Below are 9,548 nucleotides of genomic sequence, written 5' to 3'. Positions count from 1 at the left end.
ATAAAGATTTTAAAATATAAAAGATTAAAAGAATATAAAGAGAAATAAATAAAATAATTAAAATAGTATAAAGAGAAATAAATAAAATGATTAAAAGAATATAAAGAGAAAGATATAAAAATAATTAAAATGATTAAAATAACATAAAGAGAAAGAAATGAAATAATTAAAATGATTTAAAGAATATAAAGAGAAACAAATAAAATCATTTAAATGAATTTAAAAACCAGCAACAGTCCAGATAAGTTCAAAGATATCGTGCAGATTTCATGCATAGACACATGAGAACAGAAATGTTTTTAACCTGGATTTAAAAATGTCTCCATTTGGTGAAAGTTTAATCTCCACTGGCAGTTTGTTCCACTTGTTTGCAGCATAACAGCTAAATGCTGCTTCTCCATGTTTAGTCTGGACTCTGGACTGGACCAGCTGACCTGAGTCCTTGGATCTCAGAGCTCTGCTGGCTTTATATTCTCTGAACATTTCACAGATTGTAAACCATCAGCAGGCTTTTAAAATCTATTCTGTGACTGACTGGAAGCCAGAGTAAAGATTGTAAAGCTGCTGTGATCTGTTCAGATCTCTCAGTCTGGGTTAAAGCTCCAGCAGCAGCGGTTTGTGGAGGTTCGGGGCTGGAACCCGTCACATGTGGCCGCAGATCAGGCTCCTCTTATTTTAAATAACACTAATAAACGACACACTTTGTGTGTTACCATGTTTTAGAAGGTGCTGAAGTGCTGGTGAAAATATGAATACATCATCCAAAGTACAAGTGAAAATACCAAAAAGCCGGATGAGAGGATTCAGAAGACGCGTTTTTATCTCATCGTGTTTGAGTTTCCAACAACGCAGAGCTAACGGCAGACCACTGACTGCTGCTAATAAATGAGAATTAAGTGTGAAGTAACAGCTCATTTTAACCGCATTTATGCAGCGACAGCTGAAGTGTTCAGTTCAGTTCAGTTCAGAGCTTTATTGCCCCTCCAGGGTAAATTTGATTTGCAGCGGCAGTGCAACTAACACAACAATAAATAAAACAATGTCGCAGAGTACAGCACAACCAAACTTGATTTGAACAATCCTAAACTAAGTAAGAGTTTAAATATCAGAGAGTAATAAAGTAATAAAGTGTATAAAAGATAAAAGACGCCATAAGAACAGTGCGTTTAAGGATTCTGCAGATTGATTGCACGTGGAACAAATTCCTCCAACAATGGGTGATCAGGGCTGGACGAGATGGACCGAGCCTTCTGTAAGACTTGTCTGTCTGGAAAAAATGCCCCTCCAAAAATAAGTAAGAAAAACAACAAATAAAAGACGTTTTTGTTTGAAATAAGCAAAAAAATCTGCCAATGGAACTAGTGAAAATCGGTTTGTCCAGATTTCTTGACATAAAATGTGATATTTAGGACTTTTGAGATAAAAGTGATCTTGAAATTAGCTTAAAAACCTCTTCAAATGTAAAAAAAAAGCTTGTTTCATACGATATGTGACTCAAAACAATTTGTTTTCAAGACTTTTTCATTTAACAAGATATTCCAGATGTATTGTCTTCAAACAAGTCCCTATATCTGGCTGAAATAGAACTTGTTAGGCAGTTGTGTCTGATATTAAGTGTAATGAGATATTTTAACTAGAAATGAGACAAATATACTTGGTAAGACTTTGATTTTTTCCAGTGCAGAAGTCATCTCCTTCTTTTGGGATCTTTTACCCTGACTTACCTATTAAAAAGACTAAAAGACACTATGGTATAATTATGGTATAAAACGAGTGGCTGAATTGTATTAAAAGCTGAGGAAAAGTCTGCAAATAAAAGTCCAACATGGCTTTTCTTACCGTCGAGCTGCTTGTAAAGCAGTGTGGGAGCTGCAGTGCCCCCTGCTGGCAGAGAGCTGTAACTGTGAGATAAAAGTTCAAACCATTCAATTAAAAAAAAACAAACCGTCCTGTTTAATGTGTTTAATTCTGTTTGCTGTTGGCAGCCATGATCCAGGACATCAGAGAGCAGTTTATTCACATCAAACCTCTTCTTGGTTCTGTCTCCCTCAGCGTTGGGGCTCCTCTTAGCGCTCAGCTAACTTTATTCAGGCAACGTGAGAACCACACACATTCATTCAGTTTGAACCTGTTTTTAAAATGACTGAGACTAATATCCGAAGGTCGTTCAGCGCTTTGTTCAGACTTAAACCTGCTTAAATCATTTCATTTGAATTCAGGACAAAACTTTTCTGGCTGCAGTTTTAGCCGTGTTTGTGATTTCAGGTAGCCTGGGAATTCCCATGCTGCTTTGCGCTCGATTTCATTCTCACTGCAAAGTCAGCCTGGAAACCACCGCCCTTATTTTTGCCAGAGTTTGGGAACCAATCACAGAACGGGGGGGGGGCGGCGGCAGCAAGACGATGACGACGTCTATGCGCTACACCGAAGCTTGTAGAGTGTTAATTCAACATGACAGCGGACACAACGTTACCGTTCAATGCAGCCTTAGAAAGTGTTTCGGAGTAGATTCACCCTAGGGTCATTTGAACCGTGACATCCAGCCAAGTAGCCCACCCGAAGTTTTTCCGATCTTGGCTGAACATCAGCTGAGTTACTGAGTTATCCCGAATAGCTTAGTACAAGCGCTAACGGACCCTGGCAGTATCTCCAAAATTACCACACTAAAATCACATGTCATGAAACCAAACTTCTACAGTAGTACAAATATGGTCTGTACTCACAAAACGATGCATTTGGAAGTTTGTACATAGTCCAGGAGTTTATTATTATCATCAACACAAGCCTGATAGCTTTTCTGCTGCTAAAGCTACGTCGACGTCACTTCTGGGAGCTTCAAAGTAAGATGAGGGTTGAGCTACTACTGTAGACAACAAAGCAAGGCTGCTCAATTTCTCCATTATTAAAATAAATTCACAACTCTACAACATAAAAATTCATGTAGAATATAGCATATAGGCCTACTTTGTTGTCAATTTAAGTAGCTTAGAGCGCAAGTTTACTTTTATTTTCCATTTTTTTCTTCTTCCTCGTCGAATTTCTGTCGTCATCTGGTATAAGTGATACAATTGGCTATGAATCGCGCGCAAAGCAGCATGGGAAATACCTGACGTCATTTGATAGACATTCGTAGTGCCCAATAAACGGCTCTAGGCATTCGTAAACCACGCCTCAAATACGAGAAAATGCACACCTAGTTCCCAGACCACCATCTCATTGAGATTGTGGACGCGTCAGCCAGGCTAGATTTCAGGTGTTTTTAACTCGTATGTTTGTGTAACTTTCTGCTTTCCTGTCACAGAACATCTGAATTTAGTTTATTTAGTTTAAGACTTTAAATTACAACTCAGAGTCATACCACTGGCAGAAGTTTTCACACACACACACACGTGCACACACACACTCACACACACACACACACACACACACGTGCACACACACACGTGCACACACACACGTGCAAACACACACGTGCACACTCACACACACACACACACACTCGTGCACACACACAGACACGTGCACACATACACTCTCACACACACACACACACACACGTGCACACACACACACGTGCACACATACACTCTCACACACACACACACACTCGTGCACACACACAGACACGTGCACACATACACTCTCACACACACACACACACACACGTGCACACACACACACGTGCACACATACACTCTCACACACACACACACACGTGCACACACACACACACACGTGCACACACACACTCTCTCTCACACACACACACTCGTGCACACACACACACGTGCACACATACACTCTCACACACACACACACACACACACACACGTGCACACACACACACACACACCTCTCCTGGTTGTGAGTCAGTGTTTTGTTGCTAAGCAACAGTTTTCCCGGCTCAGCGGGAGGTCTCTGTCTGAATATCATCACGTTCCTCGACACGTTTTTCTGTCCTGAAAACATTTCTCTGGAGATTTTCGTTCATTTCAGTCGCTAGCATGGTCACCGCGTCGGCTAGCGCAAGCGGTGTTGATGACATCATGATTTCGGCGCGGGTCGATGCTCAAGTAGTTTCCATCTTCTCCGTCACAGAGGTGACTACATACTGCATACTACATACTGCATACTACATACTACATACTGCATACTACATGCTACATACTGCATACTACATACTGCATACTACATACTGCATACTACATACTACATACTGCATACTACATGCTACATACTACATACTACATACAACATACTGCATACTACATACTACATACTACATACTACATACTGCATACAACATACTGCATACTACATACTACATACTACATACAACATACTGCATACTACATACTACATACAACATACTGCATACTACATACTACATACAACATACTGCATACTACATACTACATACTACATACTACATACTGCATACAACATACTGCATACTACATACTACATACTACATACAACATACTGCATACTACATACTACATACTACATACAACATACTGCATACTACATACTACATACTACATACAACATACTGCATACTACATGCTACATACTACATACTACATACTGCATACTGCATACTGCATACTACATACTGCATACTGCATACTACATACTACATACTATATACTGCATACAACATACTGCATACTACATACTGCATACTGCATACTACATACTACATACTGCATACTACATACTACATATTGCATACTGCATACTGCACACTACATACTACATACTGCACACTACATACTACATACTGCATACAACATACTGCATACTACATACTGCATACTGCATACTACATACTGCATACTGCATACTACATACTACATACTACATACTGCATACTGCAAACTGCATACTGCATACTGCATACTACATACTGCATACTGCAAACTGCATACTGCATACTACATACTGCATACTACATACTGCATACTTCATACTACATTCTACATACTACATACTGCATACTACATACTGCATACTACATACTACATACTACATATTACATACTGCATACTGCATACTACATACTACATACTGCATACTGCATTCTACATACTACATACTGCATACTCATCGATCAGACAGTATGCAGAGCGTTTACCCACAATGCATTTCGCTCCTGCCCGAGCCGAAATCAGCCGGCCTGAAGCTGATTTCCCTTAAGCTCTAAACTCTGTAAACTTTAGCAACATTTGAAACATTTTCAGGTGAGAAAGTAGTCGTTTAGATCCCCAACGTGTTGAAAACCTGACAAAATACCGGCTGTTTACAATTTAGTTCCCACGAATTCGGCGCTACTAAAGCTAGCCGCAGTGAGCAACGCACTTCCGGTTATTTTCACAAAATAAAATACCCGTTGCCTTTTATCATAGGGAAAGCCATTACCATACAATTGGTGCTTTTGTTTTGAAAACAGGAAGTGAACCTACCCTCGTTGTAGCTAGCTTGAAACTGCCGTTTTGACAGGAAATGACGATCGGCGACGTCACGTTACGTTGCATCTTGGGTAGTTTGAGTATGAGTAGTATCCTCATGATGCATACCCAACATTTCAGAGAATCTAGTATGCATCCGGGAACTTCTCGCTTACTCAAACTCGCATACTAACTCAAAAAGTTAGTAGGAGTAGTAGGAGAAGTATGCGGTTTGGAACACAGCCGACCTGTATGACTCTCAGCAGGAAGTTGACGTGACAATAGGGCGCCATGTCCACTAACTTGACATGGAAATGGGCGGTCGCCCACAGCTAAAACCGTCCCTTTACACAACGGCAGAATTTTTCGACCTTCTCAAACCAAACAAACTGATTCCTCTGCAGATTCGTCCCCTTGCTAAGGTCAGAGGAAGTTTCTGCTCTCGGGTTCGGGCGCCACTTGTAACGGTGAAGTTTGGAACCCACCGAGCGCCGAGCGCCAAGCTGTGAGTTTGGAGAACCGACGCAATAAATCAAAGGTGTTCGCCGCTGCCCAAAGACGAGAGGGGGGGGGACACAGGAGAAGCAGAGCGCACCCAGAGGACGCCGCCAGGGGCGGATCGGCCCCCGCCGGGCGCCTGCCTCAGGACGGATGGATGGAGGGATCGTGTTGACAAGGGGGAAAGACGAAGGGGAGGAGGAGGAGGAGAGGCAGCCACACGTTCAGCGGGGAGGCTGAGAGCGGCGGCCAGGAGCTCATCAAAGCGGCGGAAACACCTCCAGCAGCCCAGCAACAGCCGGGCGGGCGGAGGTGATGGATGAGCGCGGCGGAGGAGGCTGCGTTCCACCATTGTTCATTAGCAAAGTACACAACTGTTCTGCCTAATTGCTCAGCCGGGATGTCAGCCGCTGATGAGTGATTACAGGCCGAGCCGAGCCGAGTCTCAGGAAGACTTCAGCTCCTCGTCCAACGCGTTCATCACAGAGCGCGATGCAGCCAGCAGCGTGAGGCGCGTGCTGCTTCCATCATCCGCAGAGTCCAACAACACGCCGCTGTGTGCGGCGTCATCAAACCGGTGAAACCTTCATCCGTCTCTCCATCAGCTGCTGTGGCCAGCAGGTGGCGCTGTATGCTTACGGGACACTAAAGACTCCAACAGAAGCAGAGAAGCAGACAGAGGCTCATTTCCACCGTTCAGCTTCTTTATTTCCATGGCTGTGTTCGAAACCGCAAACTACATACCACATACTACATACTTCCATACTGCATACTACATACTACATACTGCATACTACATACGGCATACTACATTCTGCATACTACATACCACATACTACATACTTCCATACTGCATACTACATACTACATACTGCATACTACATACGGCATACTACATTCTGCATACTACATACCACATACTACATACTTCCATACTGCATACTGCATACTACATATTACATACTACATACTACATACTGCATACTTCCATACTACATACTACATAGTACATACTGCATACTACATACTGCATACTACATACTACATACTACATACTTCCATACTTCCATACTGCATACTACATACTACATACTACATACTGCATACTGCATACCACATACTACATACTACATACTACATACTGCATACTGCATACTACATACTACATACTGCATACTACATACTACATACTGCATATTGCATACTGCATACTACATACTGCATACTGCATACTACATACTACATACTACATACTGCATACTGCATACTGCATACTACATACTGCATATTGCATACTGCATACTACATACTGCATACTGCATACTACATACTATATACTGCATATTGCATACTGCATACTGCATACTGCGTACTACATACTACATACTGCATACTACATACTGCATATTGCATACTACATACTGCATACTACATACTATATACTGCATACTACATACTACATACTACATACTGCATACTACATACTGCATACTACATACTGCATATTGCATACTACATACTACATACTACATACTATATACTGCATACTACATACTACATACTGCATACTACATACTACATACTGCATACTGCATACTGCATACTACATATTACATACTACATACTACATACTGCATACTTCCATACTACATACTACATAGTACATACTGCATACTACATACTGCATACTACATACTACATACTACATACTACATACTTCCATACTGCATACTACATACTACATACTACATACTGCATACTGCATACCACATACTACATACTACATACTACATACTGCATACTGCATACTACATACTACATACTGCATACTACATACTACATACTGCATATTGCATACTGCATACTACATACTGCATACTGCATACTGCATACTGCATACTACATACTGCATACTACATACTGCATACTGCATACTACATACTGCATATTGCATACTGCATACTACATACTGCATACTGCATACTGCATACTACATACTATATACTGCATATTGCATACTGCATACTGCATACTGCGTACTACATACTACATACTGCATACTACATACTGCATATTGCATACTACATACTGCATACTACATACTATATACTGCATACTACATACTACATACTACATACTGCATACTACATACTGCATATTGCATACTACATACTACATACTACATACTATATACTGCATACTACATACTACATACTACATACTGCATACTGCATACTACATACTGCATATTGCATACTGCATACTACATACTGCATACTGCATACTGCATATTGCATACTGCATACTACATACTGCATATTGCATACTGCATATTGCATACTGCATACTACATACTACATACTGCATACTGCATACTACATACTACATACTGCATACTACATACTACATACTGCATACTGCATACTACATACTACATACTGCATACTACATACTACATACTACATACTGCATACTGCATACTACATACTGCATACTGCATACTGCATACTACATACTGCATACTGCATACTGCATACTGCATACTACATACTGATCCATCAGACAGTATGCAGAGCGTTTTACCCACAATGCATTTCGCTCCTGCCCGAGCCGAAATCAGCCAGCCTGAAGCTGATTTCTCTTAAGCTCTAAACTCTGTAAACTTTAGCAACATTTGAAACATTTTCAGGCGAGAAAGTAGTCGTTTAGATCCCCAACGTGTTGAAAACCTGACAAAATACCGGCTGTTTACAATTTTGTTCCCACGAATTCGGCGCTACTAAAGCTAGCCGCAGTGAGCAACGCACTTCCTGTTATTTTCACAAAATAAAATACCCGTTGCCTTTTATCATAGGGAAAGCCATTACCATACAATTGGTGCTTTTGTTTTGAAAACAGGAAGTGAACCTACCCTCGTTGTAGCTAGCTTGAAACTGCCGTTTTGACAGGAAATGACGATCGGCGACGTCACGCTACGTTGCATCTTGGGTAGTTTGAGTATGAGTAGTAACCTCATGCTGCATACCCAACATTTCGGCCTCCCCCCGGATGGTGGAGCTCCATCATCATTATTTCCTTAAAGTGATACTCCGGAGTAGATTCAACCTGGGGTCATTTGAACCGTGATATCCAGCCAAGTAGCCCACCCGCAGTTTTTTCGATATTGGCTGAACATCAGCTGAGTTACTGAGTTATCCCGAATAGCTTAGTACAAGCGCTAACGGACCCTGGCAGTATCTCCAAAATTACCACACTAAAATCACATGCCATGACACCAAACTTCTACAGTAGTACAAATATGGTCTGTACTCACAAAGCGATGCATTTGGAAGTTTGTACATAGTCCAAAAGTTTATTATTATCAACACAAGCCTGATAGCTTCTCTGCAGCTAAAGCTGCGTCGACGTCACTTCGGGGAGCTGGGAGCTTCAAAGTAAGATGAGGGTTGATCTACTACTGTAGACAACAAAGTATATGCTATATTCTACATGTTTTTTTATGAATTTTTATGTTGTAGAGTTGTGAAATTATTTTATCAATGGAGAAATTGAGCAGCCTTGCTTTGTTGTCTACAGTAGTAGATCAACCCTCATCTTACT

The sequence above is a fragment of the Odontesthes bonariensis genome, chromosome 17, assembly GCF_027942865.1.
Source record: "Odontesthes bonariensis isolate fOdoBon6 chromosome 17, fOdoBon6.hap1, whole genome shotgun sequence".
Classification (NCBI taxonomy): Eukaryota; Metazoa; Chordata; class Actinopteri; order Atheriniformes; family Atherinopsidae; genus Odontesthes; species Odontesthes bonariensis.
Note: the sequence above shows the minus strand (reverse complement) of the source record.